Here is a 20,675-nt window from a genome sequence, read left to right as displayed (position 1 = left end):
TGGAGTTTTGATGCGCTCTCACCGTCCTGTCCCTCAGTGGGGCTCAGCTGATGATTGGCGGCGGCGGTGCGCTGTCCCTCGTGGTCACCTTACACCGCCGTCCTCCCGTCACCCCCAAAAATAAAACTTTCATCTCCCTCATCATCGCATCCCGAACTTGCCCCCGCTCGCCTTCATTTGCATTCACGCAGCTGATGTTTGCTGTGAAGAGGCGCTGTCAGAGAGGATAAAGAAAGGTTACCTGGTGGCTGCGAGCGAGAACGCGCCACACCAACAGATTTATCCACACTGATGTTTTGATGTCACCACCGGGCGCTCCGGGCGCTTTTCTGTTGCAACAAACCAAACCCCAATCAAATCTTTGATGTAGTCATGTATGCATAAGCGCCGTCTACCTTAATGCTAAATAATTAGCGAGTGAGCTGGGATTGCTACCTCAGGGCTACACTTGCTTTTGCTGCTTTGATCATTACATTAATTAAATCTGGCTCCCTTGACAGGTCGGGGGGGAGCTAAAAAACAGGTAGGTGTCATGGGCACCTCGGCAGAGACAGAAGCACCTGGTGTGTGCGAGCGCCGCAGCTGTCAGCGGCCATGCCTTGAGAGTCAGACGGCGGTGGCGTTAATTCGAACCGATGTCTCGAAAGAGGGAGGGCAGGCAAAGCAACTGAATCGTAAGACACCCCGATTCTCCGCTGTGGAGGCGGGCGAGGCTGGCCAGAGGAGGAAAGAAGTCATGTTGTCAGACTTCAGTGTCAGCTCGCGTCATAACCAGCGCCTCGGGGACAAATTAGAAGTGTGTTTCGAGAAATGTGTCAAAAGTGTTCTCGGTCCACATCACAGAGAGGATATCGTGTGAAGAAGGACCTAAACCAAAGTCAAACACAAAAAGAAGTCAAAGCGGGGCCTCACCTTTGATTTAACTTGGAGTGGCTGGCTGGTAAATAAAGCAGTGCATGTGTTCGTCCTGTAGGGTTTTACTCGCATTGTTTAATAGGAGGTTGACAGGAAAGCTCCTGATGGGTGGAAAACTTTGACTCTCACTGGGCTAATCACGGTGAGAGTAAAATCACAGCAGCAAAGGTCAAAGGCCTGCTGGGTGAACATTAGGCTTCACGGGTCAACAATGCTGATGCCGTCTTCTTCATGTCTGCCTCATTGTGGCACATTCATTTATTTATTTAAAAACGTGTGGTCATGACCTTTTAGATTAAACTTTATGAACACTCGCCTCATATAGTCCAGGAAAAATGTTCAGAAATAGTTGTAAATAATGTTAAGGGTGTCACTGGGGTCTTAATGTCTTGTAGAAGAAACCCTAATTTTCCTAAGAGGATCAGTACAAAACAAAACAAGATGTTTTTGTCTGGAATCCACAGAGCACTTTTCTTTTAAAGTATTAAAGTTATGCTGAAAGAGTATTTTACATATATATATATATATATATATATATATATATATATATATATATATATATATATATATATATATATATATATACACTCTACAAAGAAAGTTTGTAAAGTTTGTAATTTCCAGTACTGTTAAGGGGAGTGGCTGTTATTATTGTATCATTTATACCAGACATCAGTCAATGACAACTTTTTTGGAGGATTATTATGAAATGCTGAAAGCTACCAGGGTCAAGTCGTGGGAATATCACAGTCAGGTTAACAGCTAATTGAGGCAAAGTTAAAGGCTAATCAGAGTTATGACAGCTGCAAATCATACTTAAAATACCAGCTTATGAAACTGAATGTAACATCTGAACGGATTCAAGCTAAAAACAGATTGTGTCAATGTTACAATAGCTGCAAATGTCATAATTCTAGCTAACGAAACAGTAGATAATGGCTAAACAGAGTTAAGCTAGCAGCCTCTCAAGCTAACAGCTAATCAGAACTCAGTTAAAAGTTCATTAAAAGTTCATTAAAAGTTAACGACTATTCACACTGAAGCATACAGCTGATCGGGTTTAGGTCAGTATCAAATCAAACTCAACAGAACAGCTAAAAATAGTTGAGGTAACAGTTACTCAAGCTAACATCAGATCGGTTTCAAGCTAGCTCAGCAGCTAATGTAAGCTAACAGCTAACCAATACTGAACAGCTTAAAACCCTGTTAAATAATGTTATTAAAATAATAATTGTAATAATAGTATTACTCTTTATTAGGTCATATTTTAGTTATATTGAGGTATTTTTACCTGTATACAGGTAAAAGGTTTTTACCTGTTCAACCAATAATGTCAACGATGGTATTAGGTGGAAGGTGGCGATGGTCCACCTTCATGATTACATCTAGTATTTATTTGCATCCTGTTCTAATTTCACTATAGTCCATCAAAGTAGATTCAGAAGAAATTAAGATCAAAATAAGTCCCAAAACTATGAAGGAAAAACCTTCAAGAATAATCAGACAAAATCAAACTCCTCTTTAGAAATATATATTTACTTTAGTAGCAACCAACAAAAAAGATCAACAAGAAACATAGAATATGGAAACTTATAAATGTACAGCGCTCTGAAGTTATAGATGGTAACAGTAGGCCTATAAATAAAATGTTTTAACCACCCATTCATCAGTTTATCTACTGCATGTTATCTCATCTGTTTGTGATAAACTAAAGTACAGTTTCTATCAACCACACTAAAACTTTTTACCTTACAAAAAAAAAGCACCAACTCTCCAAACAAAAGAACCCAATGTTCTTTTTTTTTAGTGACGCTGGATCCAACAAACTCCTGGCAGATCATGTTTACATCTAGCTTGTCCAGTCTCACTTTATGGACATCACAGACAGCTACATAGTTGAGTCTTTGTTGGGCCATAGTAGCCTACAGCCAAGTCTTTAACTGATGCACTCCTCTCAGCTTCACATGAAGACACAGGCAGCGCCCTCAAAATCCTGCTCAGGACCTCAACCTGATCAAACCCTGCTAATAAAATAAAATAAAATTAATCTTTATTTGACTTGGGCAATGCAAACAAACATGGTGACAAAACAAAGCCACTGAAGTGCTGCATAGAAAGTTTACAGCTAATGCTAATTTTCAACTCCTCTCCCTGACTGGGCTTTCATATAAAAATAGAATTTACATACCACCCTACTTCAAAATAAAAAATAAAAAAACATGATTAAATTGTAAAATATGCATATCATGCACAACTCTTAACTACTTAGAGTGATTAAAAATGAGTACAGTTTTGGTTTGTCTTTAACCAGTTTTTAAGCCTGGTAGTGAACCCTTTAAAATCAGGTACAGTCTTGATGTCAAATGGTAACGAGGTGCAGAGCTTAGAGCTCTTAACGGAGAAGGCCGTCTGTCCAAAGCTGGATCGTATTTTATAGTCAGGGTTTGAGAACCTTCTAGTGACTCAGATGCCGCTTTGTCCCTCAACAAATTTACTTAGTGTTCACCACATATCAGATTAGTCCAAGTCAAGCTAACAGCTAATGAGAGCCAAGTTAAAAACCACACTGAAGACAATGGTGACTTACTGTCAAGCAATAAACCAATCAGATGTAACATAACAGCCAATAAAACTTATAACTAAGCCAATAAAACATGTAACTGCTCAACTATGAAGCTAAGAGCAGCTCAAGCTACAGTAACAGCTAATCCTTGTCAATCTAACAGCTGTTTAGTTGATCAAAACTCAAGATAACAGTTAAACAGAGTCAAGGTTACAGACTCAAGGTAACTCCTTGAACAAGCATTGGCTGCAGTCGCCATTGCCATCAGTGTTGAGCTAAATCAGAACCAAGCTAACACCTAGAAGCTAATGTCAAGACAATAGCAAGAGGTCACGGTCATCGTGTTGGGTTGAGCTAATAGCTAATCAGATACATTAAAACCAGGTCCTACTAATAATCATTTGTACCAAAGTATCAAAACTTGTTCAGCTTTTCAGAAATATGTTCCACGAAGACACGCAATCGAAACACAGCTTGGATACTGTTGGAGAACGTTTGGACATACACACAGAAAAACAGGTCCAGAATATGCTTTTGACTTCAAATTTGAACCTCTCGTAGAAAAGACTTGTCCGCTTTGGATCCTTTGTTGTTGTTTTTTCAGCCAGTACCTCCTTGCATCAGTCTGAAGCTGCATGACGTAGAACAATAAAAAAAACAAGAACAAAAAAATGCATCATTTGTTGTTTCAACTTAAAGTAAAAATTGGTAATCAGTACAATAAATTGGACTGCTCAATTAAAAAGGAAATATCAAGGTGTTACCTTTACAAAGACTCCAAAAGGGTTGAAGAACAGCATCTAATTGAATTTGGTATCCTTTTTTACGCGTTTTTGGTTGTTTGGGGGTGACAGTTTTGAGGGTGAACAATATTAAACACTTTTCAAATGTCTATGATTTAATTGATGAGATTTAGGTGGTGTGCCACTACTGCCATGCAGACTGCTGAATGATTCATGCAGCATATTAGTTCCTAACAGTTCTAGTTTAATCAAGTCTGGTTGATTCGCTCCAAATCTTAAGAATTCCCTCCTTTTCTAAAACAGCCTCACTTCTGTTTCTCAAAGCGTGTCAAACTAGAGATCCATCGATAATTCCTCTCTTCTAGGAAACTACTATAAATGACACCGGGAGCAAAAAAATAGCTTCCTTGGACTACAATCAGCTACAGTTTGTGTATATATCTCATCATAAGATTAATAAATGAATTCATCTAAATCTTGAAGCCAGCCAAATTTGAAATCTAGTCTCTGGGATCGAAGAAAACCCAAAGTCACACATTTTTTTGTCTTTATTCGCTCTTGTTGGAATATCTTGTAGATGTGATTCTCCATAAATCCTTTAGAAACATACACTCACCGGGGACCGTCTTGATAAATGTGAGTTGAATAACATAAAATTGCATTAACTCAAATCAGTGTTTATCACATTTTGTCTCTTCTAATCCTCCAACTATCCATTAAAAGTTGTTCTCCCTGCATGGCAGCTGACATGCAGTGGGCTGCAGGGCACTAAAGTCTCCCATCTTTGATGGAAATGAGGCAAATGAAATTTATTTCATGTGAAATAATCTAGATTGTGTTTGTTGTGCTCGGAATCAAAAAGCTCTTTCAAAACCCGCTCCTCCCCCCCACCCCCTCACAGAGAGAGAGACACACACACACACGAACACACCAGCGCATTCAGTAGTAATTAGTGTCTTCAATATGCTTAACCATCCCACATACCTGTTTAATCAAAGGCGTTTCTGGGCGTTTATTCAACATACAAAGGCAGGTTCAGAAAGGCGAGTTGTCTCTGAAGCGCCTTTTGATCTAGATCATTAACGTTTTGGAATCAGAAGTTGACATAAGGCCCGGTTTTGTGTTTGCCGCACTCCTGGATCGGTTTCTGTTCCGTGGAAGTTGAGGATGTTTGGAAAATTGCTTCGATTATAGCGTTCGTGTGCCATTTGATGGCGCGTCCAAGAACAAGGGGGAGCCGCGGCCAAACCCGTCCACACTAGTAAGAGCTGGCGGAGCTGGTCGAGCTTTCATAGACCACATGGTCTCCTCGCAGAGCAGACAAGTTTTATTATCATGGAAATCGACTTTGTACAGCCCTGCCCCGATCAATTACACCGCTCTAAGATGAGTGCATGGAGAAACGAGGGAGTTCATCTCTGAAAGACTAACATAACTCCTGTTTTTCTGGACTTAGCTGGACTAAAACACTCCCTAAACCTTTAATCCTGCACTTTTTGGCTCGTCCCGTGTAAAGATTAGTTCCGTCGTCGGAAAAGTTGTCGTTCAAAGCTGATTGGCCGTCTTTGTGGCTCAGATGAAAACGCGACATGCTCTTGGTTGAGAACCTTCAGAATCCCTGAGCAGGGAAGCGCTGATGCTGGCGCCCACGGGCGTTGCCTCTGAAAAAAAAAATCACAAGAAATTCATTTCCTTCCCCTGGATGGAAAACAACAAAGGCATTCCTCATGACAGGCCTCTCTTCCTGTCATCTGCAGGCCACAAGTCTACCCATCTATTAATAGAAGCCCCCAAAACCCCCCGCAATCGCTCCTTTATCACAACCAGACTGCAGACCTCTCATCAGGTGATCTGATTAACAAACTGCAGACACGCAGGAAGTCTCAGGCAAAAGGTGGAAGCCAAATATTGAATCTGATACCGTTTTGGCTCCGTAGATCCCCCTTCCTAGTTCAGAGTAATTAGCGCTGCACTGTTCAGCCACTTCGGGAAACGTGGATCTTTTCCTCCAGCTCTTGGTTTCTTGGCTCTGAGCCTCAGCAGGGATAATCTCCGATCTGACGGAGATACCTATCTGTTGATATCCCTCCTGTAATAACAGCCCCCTGTCCCACCAGAGGAGAGCTGAGGGAGCTCTTTGTCGGAAGATCTTCCGTCGTTGCCGCTTGTTTTGCAAGAAGCTGTTGTTTGCTTGTGAGAGGGAGCAGCCACAAGAATATTGTGGATAACTTTTAAAACACCTTAGTCTTTAAATTATATCAGTACTTGGCTTTCTTCTACAGCGTCTCACCAGGTTGGAGCACACAGAGAGAGGCATCTTTGCCCCTTATTCTCTGTACAGTCTAAGTCTTCCTGGTTCCTCTCTGGTGCCTCTTGTGCCCATCCACAGGCAAAAAGATCAAAATCATCCCGAAAGCTCATACAAACATGTAAAAAAGTTCTTTTTTGGGGCCCCCGTCAGTCAGGGGCCCTTGGAATACTCCTAGGTTGATTGGACCAGGTTTTATTGTATCTGATTAGCTATTAGCTCAACCCAACATGATGGGGGGGGGGGGGGGGGGGTAAGGGTGGCCTAGTGGTTAGAGCACAGAGCTTCGGTCCCAGAGGTTCTGATTTCAACTCCCACAAGCTGCCAAGCTCCCTGAGCAAGATCCTTAACCCCTGATTGCTCCCCAGGCGCCACACAGTGGCAGCCCACTGCTCCCCAAGGGGATGGGTTAAGATGCAGAAGTGAATAACTCCATTGTGAGATCAATAAAGTTCAATTATTATTATTGTTTTATTATCTATCCTTACTATGCGTAAAGAGCCAATGAAGACCCACCCAGAATTCCAAGGTTCCTAGAACCCTCCCAAGAGAGACGGGTCAGCACCACCCATCCTTAACCGTACTCAACAATAAACTTCAGGAAAGATTTTTGTTTTTATCAAAGAAACTGCGTTCTATTAACTAGAACCTTCCACAATGAATTCTTCTGAAAACATCCTTTATCAGTGGGGCAGTTTCAGATGTCTCTGTCTCAACACACCTGATTCTTAATCGCCCATTCACGTAAGCCAGGTGTGGGTCAGCAAAGAGATGCTTAAAGCCCAGGTTTAGATTATCCAGAGTCCTGTGTCCTGTCCTTTCAGCTCACTCTACGTTTCTTCAACAGGATTCAGTTCTGGGGACTGAGGCGGTCAGAAGAAAGGTTGAGTTGATGACTGGTGAGCCGTGTGTTTAGGATCATTGTGTGAAAAGCCATCGTCGGTTTTCTGGTAAAGGTCAAAGACGTCTCAAGTAGGTGTTCCGGAATTCCTGAACTGTATCAATGTGAAATAATCATTTGTTGAATCCACGTTAAGAAAAAGCCCTTTAGCTCTGATTTTAACAAATATGATAATGGATTTTTAAAAATCATATAACCTGTAACAAGTTCGTAAAGTTGGAAGATCCTTGTTAAGATTTTTTCCCCATTGTTTTACTTGTGGCCTTGGATTGCTAAATTGGTGCAACCTAACTTGTTAGCTTCCAGCAGCAAATAAAGTTTTGATTGCAATACAGACTTCAAAACTTCTAAAGCTGCCGTATTAGAGACAGCTGTAAGAAACGACATAGAAACAGATGTTGACATTATAAATGAAACATAACTTTACCTTTTAAAGTGGGTTAAGGGTATCTCCACTTCAGTGCCAATTTGCATTTCCCAGCTCTTTATTCAGGCGGGTGTCTAATTATTAGCACTTTGGTCAACGGCGTTGTTTTTAAAGTGCTTTATAATTAAAGCTGTATTGTGCTCCTCTGTAAAACGGGATCAGATAAATCATCATCTGCTCCTGATTCCTTGTTCTTTGACACGTCACCTGGGCTGTCTGTGGCTTAATGGGAAGTTGAAGTCCTCTGGCAATCGGAAAGGTGCGTGTTTGGTTCCAGCAGAACGGAGAAAACACCAAGATTTGTGAGGACATAACGCAAGCAAAGCCTGTGACTCTTCAGGTCCCAGACAAGCCCCTTTAATTTATACATCTCTGTGTGCTGGATGGCGGCCCTTGTTTCCATTTTCTCTGCCCCTCTTTGCCGAGGGGAAATAAAGTCACAGTAGCCCTCTGTGTCAGACGAGCAAAAAGGGAGCATAGACAAGAATTAAGAGTTAAACGACCACTGTGTGAAGAAAGAAGTTCTTGAATCGAGAGTGGTAGAAACCTTCCGGTGGTCACGACTGGACATTTTTATTTCTTTAGTGTTTTATGATACAACGGGTTAAGCAGAAGAAGCTGGGGGGATTTAACAGAAAAGTTTATGATGCACAAATTATACAAGTGGAGATTAAACCGTTAGCGTGAAAGTAGCTAAAGTTACGGGATACACGTCTTCCAGAGAGTATCCGTTACATTACAGTCCAGTTTCTCTTCCTTCTTACTGGATCATGACCGCTGACCTTTACTGAGCCTACAGAGCTTTAGATGATCTTCTGGGCTTTTCTCTGACCTCCTGGACGAGTCGATGAGCTCCTGGAGTAATTTTGGTCAGCCGTCCTCTCCTGGGAAGGGTCTCTCCACTGCTCCATGTTTTTTTCCATGTGGGGATAATTGTTCTTAATGTGGTTCTGTGGAGACCCAAAGCCTCAGAAATGACTAACCCTTTCCAGACTGATGTAGTCAATGAGTTGGTTTTATATCTCTTTAGATCGGGGGGTAAAGTGATGCTTATGGAGCTATTTTGGCCTACTTCATGTTGTCGGACAGGTTCTAGTTTGGTGATTCCTTGATTCTACAGGTCAGGGTGTGGCTGGTGAAATTTAACCAAATAAACTTTAGATTTAATCTTTTAAAGAAGGGGAGCAATTTTATTTTCCAACAGCCCCAAAAATGGTTTGGGTAGCTTTTTCCCCTTACTAAACAAAATCATCTTATGACCGCTCCTTGTGTTTAATCAGGATGTATTTGTCTGATATTAAGTTATTTGATGACCTGAAACATGAGGGAGCAAATACCTTTTCTAAGGCCTGTAATTATGACAGAAAAAGAGAAGACATTTTAGAAAATATCTTCTCTTTTTAGCAGCCAAAAGACAGTTTTCCACTTCTTTGTGCAAAACAAATATTTAAAGTTGAACTATCTTTGTTTGTGGGCTGTATCATATTGAGGTAAATCAACACGCGGCGCATGGTAGGAATCATCCAATTTGCCCGTCTGCGAAGTTAATGGACGTTAACGAGCCAAACGCGGGTTTAGTATTCGCGCCCAAATGTGGAATTCGCAGCGCTCATCTGCTCCCATTTGATGCATTCGATGAAGCCAATCTGTCCGTTCCGTGGAGAGCGTTTCCGTCCTGATGTTTAGCGGGCAGAGTTCGTGCTTGAACGACGGACGTGACAAAGTTTCCCGTCCAGGCCCCCCCCCCCCCCGCGCCAGTCCTACAGTAATATCTCGGGGCGTCGGAAGCAGAACTAACAAGTTAAGCCCAAACACTGGGTCTGCATGGCAGCGGGGGGGTTAATGAATGTGTCAGAGTGTATTTGGTTGCTTGCATGCGTACATCAAACAGAGACGGTCAATATTGGGGTATGAAGAATCAACATGCTTTTTTTTTTTTTTTTTTTTTTTAAACGAGAGGCTTATGCTCAAACATCACAGCGCGGCGCAGTCGGCGGGTCGGAGCGTTTCCCGAGGCCCGGATCGCCGTTTCTTCATATGTTGCATTAGCGGGAAAGACGGCGTACAAATGAAATTTCCCTGAGCAAAGGGAGGCGGTGTGGGGGTGGGGGGTGTTTGCATACAGAACAAGGCCAAGTGTGACTTTTAACAGAGCAGGAATTATGCAGCTTCATCAGGAGGCAGTTCAGGGGAATTTGCATGTTGGAGATTTCCTGTTTTAGCAGACGAGGCCGCTGTTGTGGTCGGATGTTGGAGAGTCCGATCATGCCCGTACCTTAATCATTCACCTTTATGTGTCGGCTCTGTTTATGGATCTCTGCGTTTTCTCCACGAACTTTAACAAAAAAAAAAAAAAAACTCTCTCTGTCGGCTCATCTTTCAGCTCTTTTCATTACCGTAATGGCTTTCTGACAACTAATCAGTTTGATGCATGTCTCCCTCTCAAGGTGCTTTCTTTTAAAAGCAAAAAAAAAAAAAAAAGAAAGATGCTACAGGATTTTCAAGTTGGATTCCACATCTGTTGCTGGCAACTATTTTAAAGTTTCAACTCATTTAATTGGGATTTTATCTTGTATACCAACAAAAAGAGGCCCAGAGCTGTGACGTGGATGAAAAAGGGTGATTTACTATGATAACTTTAAATACAAATCCACTCCAACTAATCCACCGCTCTTAGCAGGCGTCTAGCTTGCTAATAGAGGCACCTGTTCCAGTCAATATAAACAGAATGTATTTATAGTGTAATAAATAGGTCCATAGACGTGTCTCCCACGTCTGAAGTCTGTCTCGCAGTGTCTTTAAGAACAGGAAAAGAATTTCAGACAAAAGGAGAAAGCTCTTCAGGAACCAGGAGCAGAAGACAAGTTTGCTTCAATTTAAGCACTTAGGATTGACATGTCCCGGATGACCGAGAGTCTAAGGTAACATACCTCTGGATGTTCATCCAGCAGTGATGCCAAACACTGAAGTCTGCCTAATTTTAACTTCTTAGAAGGCCATTCAAAGCCTTCAATTCTCAGAATGATGTTGTGGCGGTCAAGCACGGTGGTGGCAGTGTCATACTGTGGGGCTGATGGATAGAAGTCTTGCAACGTTCAATCAACAGTTTGACCCTTAAAAGTTGGACACAGCAGGTCTGGTTGTGGAACAGAGAATCCAGCTAGGCCTGAAAGTTGTTTTGCAGAAACGAAGGACCGGCCGTCGAGTCTGAACTCTGATCTTTCTCCCACGGAGTTTGCATGTTATCTCCAGGTACTCCATCCTCCTCCCACAGCCTATAAATGTGACTGCTAGGCTCATTTCAATTCCATTAAATTTATATAGCGCTAATTCATGATACATGTCATCTCAAGGCACTTTCCAAAGTCAAATTCAATCAAATTATACAGGTTGGTGAGAAAGTTTCCTCTCTAAGGAAACCCAGCAGGTTGCATCAAGTCTCTCCAAGCAGCATTCACTCCTCCTGAAAGAGCGTAGAGCCACAGTGGACAGTCGTCTGCATTGCTGATGGCTTTGCAGCAATCCCTCATACTGAGCATGCATGAAGCGACAGTGGAGAGGAAAACTCCCCTTTAACAGGGAGGAAAACCTCCAGCAGAACCAGAACCAGGCTCAGTGTGAACGCTCATCTGCCTCCACCCACTGGGGCTTAGAGAAGACAGACAGAGCTGCATAAATCTTCCTAAAATATGAGCGTGCGTCCATTACAGCGTTGCCCTATGATGGATGGGTGACCTGTCCAGGGTGTCCAGTGACTGCTGGAGATGAACAAGCCCACTGCCACCATCACCCTGCATGGAGAAAGTGGGTATGGACAATGGGTAGATGATGCTAACATTGAATTTTTTTTTGGAAAAAGCTGACTTCATATATGATGAAAACTTTCAGACTACTTTTAAAAACCAGGTCCATACCAGAAAACCAACCAATTAAAAATAACTCCACCGCAAGGAGTGGTCAAATATCCCGCTAGAATGAATATGATTTATTTATCAGTGAGAATGCTATACAGCATTCTCATTCTCACTCATTGTTTTCCTGTTTTTCTTTATTATTATTATTCTGTCGGCGTCAAACTACTCCCGCATACTTTAATAGATTTCAACAAATTTGGTATCAAAACGTTCGGCTCGTTCCCGGCATGACTGCTATATCTCATGGTTATGCTAACTTTTACACTTATATTAAATACTTCACTTTTTGTGCAATTTGTTTTGGCTGTTACCATTAAAATCAATGCAAATTGATACAAATTCCTTCAAATTCTTCCCATTCTTCAAATTCTTCCAGTTCTTCCAATTCGTCTAATGGTTCTAATTCTTCAAATCTTTCAATTTTTTGAAATTTTTTTCAAATTCTTCATATTTTTTCACATTCCTTCACATTTTTGAAGTTTTTTTCAAATTCTTCGAATTTTTTCAAATTCTTAAACTTTTTTCACATTCCTTCACATTTTTTAAAAATTTTCAAATTCCTTCAAATTTTTAAAATTCTTCTATTTCTTCTAATTCTTCAAATCTGATTTCGATGTTTTTCAGCTACTTTTTCTCTTCTGGAGGGATCTTCTGCATCTTCTGCTCAAATCATTCTGCAGATTAGCATTCTCACTCGCTGTTACGCAGGAACAGCTTTTTCTAGTTCTATTTTTGTTTTTGAGGGGGATTTATTCGAATGTGGAAAAAATATGGCTGTAAAACCCAAACTTAGCACACAGTACATCAGCAATCTTCAGCAAGGAGACGTGAACCTTTACAGTCTCCAGGTACCAATGAGCTTGGCAGACATAAAGACGTCGGTTCGAGCTCCGCTTCCCGTCTAAACGCCGACATCAATGAACCGCCGTCCCTCCACCGCTCCCGCCCGTCATGCCAAATTGTGTTTTACAGCATCTGTTCATTATAGATGGCCGACATGATGGATACGGTCATAATATTAATGCAAGACTGACAACGGCAGACATGAATCATGGCCGACCATTTCAAAGCCGGCGTTTCATTGGCCCGCCACTAAAAAGTGATATATAAATGTCAGCGAATGGCAGCCGTAAAGCATTATGGAGTACGTTTTGATGGCGCCTTTTCCCCGGTTATTTACTAACTCGTCTTCGTCACGTGACGGCCGCGGCGGACGTCCTGTTAGACGGCGGCCGGGTCCCCTTCCAGGTGCCGCTCCGGCAGGCGGATGATAAAAGGCGAGAACGGGCCGAAGAAGGATGTTCTCATATGCAGCGCTGGCCGTTGGGTATGCAAGTCCAAGGGTGACTTCAAATTGAAAGTCTTCCATCAAATTGAGATTTCATTTCCCATATTCATGGGGTCCATATGACAAGGTGGCATCAATCTTTTCATGAAACTGTGGCTTTATCTTCAGAAAGGGGGGGGAAAAAATAATATAAACGGCTTATCTGGTGGCTGCGCTTCCCTTATTTCAAGCTGAATCATCATCTTCAGGTGCCGGAATTTGCAGAAAAAAAAACCATAAAGATGGAAACTTCAGTGAGTTGAACTTTCCCAGAAACTCAGAAATTCACAGAGTGAAGGTCAAAACCCAGGTCAGTGGAGACCGTGATCATTTTGGAGACGTCGCGTGGACATAAAAGGTACACGGAGCCTTTATGCCGGAGTACCACAGACTTCTGGGGATGCTTCAGTCATGTCTCTATTTTACAAGCAGCTGTAATGGTGCAGTGTGGAAAAACTCGACACAAGTGACTTTCTGCCTGCTAATGCAGGTAATCTAGTCAATCACTTGAGGGAAAAAGCACGGGATTAAATCCGTTTTTTTTTAAGCGACCGGCGAAGCCAGTTGGCTCGGCCCGTTGCACCTTTAACCCAAACCGCCTCCAGCAGAACCGCTCCGAGGGAATATTTGAGCGCCGCATGTGTGGTTAAACCTTCAGAGGACTCTCCGCCCTCTCGTAATGACAGATCCGGAGAACTACCGAGCTCGCTGGAGAGAAAATTTAAACCATATGGACACCTTTTACATGCGGTCATAGGAAAAAGAAAGTGCACCCTCCTTTACATTTTGAAGGTTTGATGCGTTAAGACGTAATAAACATGTTCTGGTCTTTTACCAGGTCTCAAAACTAATTAAATCTAACATCATCCGCGCAAAACTACCCAATAATGTTCTATTAGTATTTCTTAAGCCGTGTAAAAGCATGAGTAGAACCTTGCTGATTGGATTGCCTTGAAAAAGGGAAACCATCAACCAGCATAATCAATGCATCATGATTAATGACACACAGCAGGAGTTCTGGCCTCTTTGCGGCTCTGGGGCAACACAATGCCAAGATGTGAAGGCATCAGCATTGACCTTAAGAGCAGAATATACTATGTAGAGTAATTGCAAAGCACAGCATATGGGGGGAAAACCAACCGCAGCATATCCACACACACACAGTGAATAGCAGCTGTGAAGCATGGCGGTGAAGAGCTGAAGATGTGGACATGCTCAGTGTCCTGTTCTTGGCCAGGAATGCCTCTTTGCTTTACCAAAGCAGTCAAAACACCAGGCCAGGTTCAGTCGGCTTATAAATTGGAGTTCCTCAGGGTTCTGTTTTAGGTCCAATCCTGTTTCTGCTGTACGTTATTCCCTTTTTGGTTTCATAATTCTTCATCGTTCTCCACTTTATGGCAGATGACATCCAGCAGCCTCTAAAGACTTTGATCAGACCTTCTGCTTTTGCTTGCCCGACATTGAGAACCTGCTAAGTTATAACTGAATAATGAACAAAGGCAGAGTCTCTGTTCATTTTTTCACAAACTAGAAAACATTTAGCTTCCGCCTCCAGCTCTTGGTGTTTGCTTGATCCATTTATGTGTCAAGAAATACTTCAAACAAGGTTGGTGTTAAAACGTTGATCAGATATGATCTTATTTAAGATCTTGCCCCTGATTGTGTCCGTGGTTGCACCCTCTGTGGTCAACCTAACCTGTAATTGGCCCGGTTCTTGTCTTCCTCTCTGACCTGTTGGAACCTCAGGTCAGCTAACCAGAGACTGCTGGACTGATAGCATAAAGATACGGTGCTGCCCGAAGCGGTGATATGTCCCATGTACGGACCATATACGAGAAAATCCACATATTGGATTGGATTTTCCGTCTATTGTCCGTATTAGGGACGTATACGGACACATCACCGCCTTCACTGCAAAAAACGGATCTAAAAATAAGTAAAATGTTCTTAAAGTTAGTGTTTTATCTTTGATTTGAGCAGGTAAATAAGACAATCTGCCATCTGCCAATGCAATGAGTATTTTTACCCCTAAAATAAGATAATTAGACATCCTGCACTTGAAATAAGATGATGGAGATGCATTTTTCCCATTTTAAGTGCAAAAATCATATTCCCTTGGCAAATCATCTTATTTACCTGCTCAAATCAAGGACAAACACACTGATTTTAAGAACATTTTACTTATTTCTAGTTCCGTTTTTGCTGTGTTGGTATGGTATATTTATGATTTTGGTTTAGTCCTCAGAGCCATTTTAAAAGCCATGGACATCAGTCCCTTCAAATGACCTCATCTTGACTGTGGAAGACACTTTCGTTGTCTTTACTTGCTGTTGGACTCCTGTTGAACTTCATAGTCAACAGGCTTTTTAAATCCTTCTGATTTCTAATGTTTCAGATCATAAGAAAATCTGAGTAAGTACGTCGATTCAGTTCATCAAGAGTCAGCTCCCCCTTAACTGTTAGTAGTCACATTTGTTGGAGAGCTCAGCCGGCTAACCACCCAAACCGGTAGGATGATGGCGAACCTGCCTGACAGCATGAAGCAGGCTAGAAGATCTGAGCAACCAAAAGAGCAAATGAGACGAGAAATAAAATCACTGGCATCGATCGGTCTGGGTCATAAAGTCACTGGGGGACCTCAGGAGAACCACAGCGGGGAACGACAACTCATCCAGGAGGTCACAGAAGAACCCAGAAGAAGACTCACAGCCTCAGCTGGGGTCAGAGTTTAACAAAAAACAACATGTTGATAGTGGCCGATGTTTTGGGGTAAATGTTCAGTGGACTGATGAGAGTTCTGTGGCGTAAAGCCAACATGGCGGCGGCGGTGTGACGGTCTAAGGGGCGGCTGTGCTTCTTCAGGACCTGGACCGCTTGCTCTAATCGATGGAACCATAAAATTCTGCAAAGCGGAGCGGGTCAACATTGCTCCACAGCCAGTACCAGTTGTGTGACATTTAAAAGTGGCCAAAGAGCAGAAACAGAGGACCTCTGACAGTACAGTAGACGTGTTCCTCCACGATCAGCCCCTTATCTGTGACACCACGGCGGGTTTGGGGCCATTTAACGACGTCATCAGCACAACTTCGACGTGGATAAAAACAATCCTTGTCTAATATTTTTTTTCCAGCTAATGTAAATTACGACTGGGGTGTTGGTGTGTCGTCTGTAATTACAGATCATCCTCCTCCTCCTCCTCCTCCTCCTCCTGCGACTCATTTTTTGGTTCGTGGAGCCTCTGCTCAGGCCTCCTTCGGCTCCGCCGCAGCTGTCCTGTTTGAAAGACGACTGCTGCACCCTACAGTTTGAAAGCCGCCTCTCTCGCCTCTTTCCCAACTCTGCTCGTCCTCACGCTGACGGCTTTCTGCGCGGGGAATCAAACGGGAGGGCTGCAGCTGTGGCTTTATGGGGGGAAAGAAAAAAAAAATATATTTGAAACAGAAGAGAATGAATAGTCTCCCTGTTGTCGTGCAGCTTTCAAGCGCTTCCAGGTCTTAAATAATTTCTGGTTCTGGAGGGTTTAGTGTCCGACGATGGTCTGAATTAAATATCAAATGATTCTCTTGCTTAATGAAGGGGCTGATCTTGTGAATGCTCTAAATATTTTGGCTCAGACGTGGTAAAGATTTTCCACCGCCGTTGCCTCAGAAAGCTCATTTTGGTCTAAAGTGGAAATAGATGCGGTGCTTCTTCCTTCGTTTAAGGTAATTATCTTCTCTCAAGTCAAGGCAGCAAAAAAAAAATCTTTTTACTCTTAGATTAAGCGAATATTTTGAGTTTCCATCAATAAATCCTCCCCAGCTGCAGTCAGAGGCGCGTCAAGGTGTGATGTGGTTTCTCGGTCCGGCCGACTGGCAAACATATTGGCTCCTGATGTTTTTCAGGTGTGACGGAGCGGACTGCGAGCGGAGCAGACCGCCGGCCGCCCCGGTCCGTCTGCACAGTCTGGATCTTCTCCCGGGCGGTGGCAGCACCAACAAGGGGCTTTGGCTCGGAAATCCCACTTGAGGTAGCTGAACCACACACAGTGGCGCTGACGGCCAAGTCTGCTGCGAACAGCGTTTTCCAGAGCTTTGACTGCAGCGTCGGAGCATCAACATGTAAACCGGGCTGAGGAGGGAGCATTAATTACCTCCACATCCTCCGCAGGGACCACTGTATGAGCGGGTTCGGTGTAAAACATGGACCCCTTAAAGACAAACACAATATAACGCCGTTTAATTTACAACATTCTTTAAATAAATGCTGGGATAACTCAGACTCTAGCCTCATGAATCAAAAGAAGACAACGGGAATGTCACGTTTGTCACGGCGGAAGGTGATTGGTTAAAAATGCCGGAAGGTGCCCAAAATAAATAATTAAAAAAATGCAAAACTAGATTAATAAATGATGAAATAAATTCGCAAATGAGAGAACGAACCTGTAAAAGAAAAGAGGACAATAGGCAGTGAGAGCAATTTTAATGAAGAAATGTTTTCTGGGTGAATAATCACGTGATCAGACACATAATCGCATAAATATTTGATAAAAAAAAATTATTAAAAAAAATGAGCTATCAGAAAATTCAATAAATCATAATAAAATAAAGTAAATATCAACATATTCTGACGAACGAACCAAAAAAATAAAGAACTGCTCACTAAGTAAAAACATGTTTTAAAATGAACGGGAAATAAGAAATGTTTTAAGCAGATAAATAAATAAATAAATACTGTATAAGTAAATATATAAGAATAAAATAGGATTAAATAAATGAAAACTTCTAAATCCTAAAAAATGAAATAAAAAAATACTAAAAAATAAGTTCCACAGATACATAAATAATTAATATTTATAAAATAAATACAGTGACACCTTAATGAATTATTAAAAAGTTTAATCAAATAATATCTAATCTATGAATAGATACCTTTTAAAACACATAAATGAGACATTACGTATAATTGATCCATTACAAGGAATAAAGGGATAATAAACATTAATGAGTCTGTGTTTTAGTATTTCCAGATTTCATCAGTCTAGAAATAGGTTTCCTGATGTTTGTCTCATAAATCTGTATAAATTTATCTGATACATTGTTTTATTTGTGAAATATTCAATCACACATCCATGAATCTTCCCATTATTTCCTGTAGAATCACAGTGACGGACGTGTGCGTAGTTCTCTTTGAATCGGGTCGACTGACGCTAATTGACTGCGTTTTTTTTAATTATTTTTTTATTTTTAATTGAAGTGCCTTGAGACGAGCTCTGTTGTGAATCGGCGCCAAACAGATTAACCGAAGTGAAGCGCTTCACCTGCTCAGTTCGGGCGCTTCTCAGCTCCTGAAACGGGCCGGACCGGCTTCTTTTATATTCCCCACCAGAAGAAAAAACCAGGACGTTTCTATAGAGAGGTTTTATCTGAAGTTTCGCCTACCAGACGGGGGGGTCACTGCATTAAATAGTTCTCTGCTTTTCACCTTTCTGCTGCGCCAGCTCTCCAGGTTACGGATTAAACCCGAGGAGAACATCTGATTCTGCACAAGTTTGAGTTTAAATGGATTCAGGTTCTGCACGCCAAATGTTCTGGGGAGGGAGGGAGCAGAAGAAGAAGAAGAAGGGGGAGGTGAAAGTTGAGTCTCCAAATGGAGATGCTCTGACTTATCTGCAGCCGCCTTAAGTGAAGCCGCTCAGAGATAGACGGAGTGAAAAGAAACCAGCGATTGTCTTCTCGCTCTGCCTCCCTCGCCGTAATCTGATTGGGCACGTTCCCTCGAATCGAGGGCAACGCCAAAACAAAAGATCACCAATCAGATAGACGGGGCTCCCACTGAAGTTCCTGGCATGGCATGAATGCTTTGCCCCTCTCATGCGCGCTCCTATCTAGCGGTGAGATTCCCCGTGTCGCTTTTATGTGTTAATCGTCACCGCTCAGTGAGACTATTGTGCTATCTGCATCGCCGGGGGGGAGGAAACCGCAGAAAAAAAAAAAAAAAAAAGAAAAAGGAGAGGAGTTTATATCGGGAATGAATGCGAGGCAGCGGCGACTGCCAGGGCTGTTTCACACGAGCTGAGAAGCACCTCATCCACCCCCCCCCAAAAAAACGTTGACTAAGGTCCAAGAGTGCAATGTGCTGCTCTGCCACTGCGGACATCTCTAAACGATGGGAAAGAAAATGTAGAGCAAACTTTGGAGCTCTTCGGTTACTACCTGACACCTTCCTGGATGACCTTAAATCTGGATTACACCAGATTACAGAGACTTGACGGTTCACCTTTAGGTTCTGTCCTAAATCTGAACATCCAGAGCTAAAATAGCATCTTCATATAACATATTTTCAATCAAATTAAAGCCTGGTGCAAGATCTTAGCACATGAACTCTCATAGAGAATGTGTGAAGTATGTTAAAGCGCGTCGTTTAATCTCTGCAGCTGGTTTTGGAGGACAGGGTGGAGGTCTCAGAGATGCTTTTGGCATTTCAAATTAAAATAAAATCAAGTTTCAGGTAGAAAACAGATTTTTTTCCAGCACCACTGTAAATTGTCCTCTGTTTTTCCCTTCAAATGTCTTTTAAAGAGAAGATTTTGATCCTGTTTCCCCTTTGCATTATTTAAATAAAAAAAAATCCAAAAACTTTCCACACTGAAGTAATATGTTTGCGTAGTGGTTTCCAGAAGGCGTCTGATGATGTTCAGTCAGCTTCGGTGACTGCTTTATGAAACAGTCGCTACGCTCATGGTACAGATGCTGCCTCATTGCAGTTGAGTCCTGATTCTAACTACACACATCACTGGATGGGTGCCACGTTAGATCCAGATGGGCCCCTGCCTTCTTTATGCTTAACTTTTTGGGTTTGTACTTCAAGGAATCCAGAGTTTCTTTAACCTTCTTTGGTTTAATGGTGCCGTCTGTTGGTCAACACAAACTGATGATGATGATGATGATGATGATGATGATGATGATGATGATGATGATGGCTACCACTGATGCAGGTAAAGCGCATCATTTGTGGAGGTTCTGGTCACTTCATCCTTTATTTTGTACCTGTTTGGTTTTGGTTGTTTCAAACCTGACATGTTCGGTGTGAAACGACGTAGTCTGTTCCAGGAAATCGTACCAAATATTGGTTCCGTCGTGCTCCCAGAGTTTTGATAAGGGTCATAATTCAGTGCAACCGAGTCTCAGAATCAGAAACCCTAAATGAAAATGGACTGTAATAAAAAAATATATAAAATACTGTTGAATTAAAGTATACTAAAGGTTTTTAGTATTTTTATGACCATTTCCATAAATCTAGAAAGTAATCAACTACACAGAAACACGTGAACCGATTAGCGTTGGGGTGCATCCAACGTTAATCAGGAAACAGGAAGTGATGAAATGCCATCTCTTGGGTAAAAAAATGGGGTTCCACCAAGAGATTACCAGTGGTTTCTGTCCTTTTAACTTTAAATTAGTTTTTGAAGAAAGTGCTGTCTAAGTGCTATAACCTGTCTGATAAAACCAGGGTTGCTTTACATTTTCCAATCTTAATACGTAATCGTTTACTAGACTCTGGCCGTATCTATGCTAAAATGGATCTTTGGCAGAAAA

The 20,675-nt window shown here is 42.0% G+C and overlaps 1 long non-coding RNA gene across 1 annotated transcript in view; it reads left to right on the top strand.

Annotated features, from left to right (window-relative positions):
- LOC105938182 overlaps window positions 1-17,538 on the top strand; it is a 256,421-nt gene extending 238,883 nt beyond the window's left edge. The window contains exon 4 of the long non-coding RNA XR_002426662.2: window positions 16,983-17,538. This is a non-coding gene — a long non-coding RNA (uncharacterized LOC105938182). The remainder of the gene's footprint in view (window positions 1-16,982) is intronic.
- The last annotated feature ends 3,137 nt before the right edge of the window (window positions 17,539-20,675 follow it).

The sequence above is a fragment of the Fundulus heteroclitus genome, chromosome 24, assembly GCF_011125445.2.
Source record: "Fundulus heteroclitus isolate FHET01 chromosome 24, MU-UCD_Fhet_4.1, whole genome shotgun sequence".
Classification (NCBI taxonomy): domain Eukaryota; kingdom Metazoa; phylum Chordata; class Actinopteri; order Cyprinodontiformes; family Fundulidae; genus Fundulus; species Fundulus heteroclitus.
The sequence above is the reverse complement of the archived record's forward strand: the minus strand, read 5'-3'. Positions and strand labels throughout refer to the sequence as shown.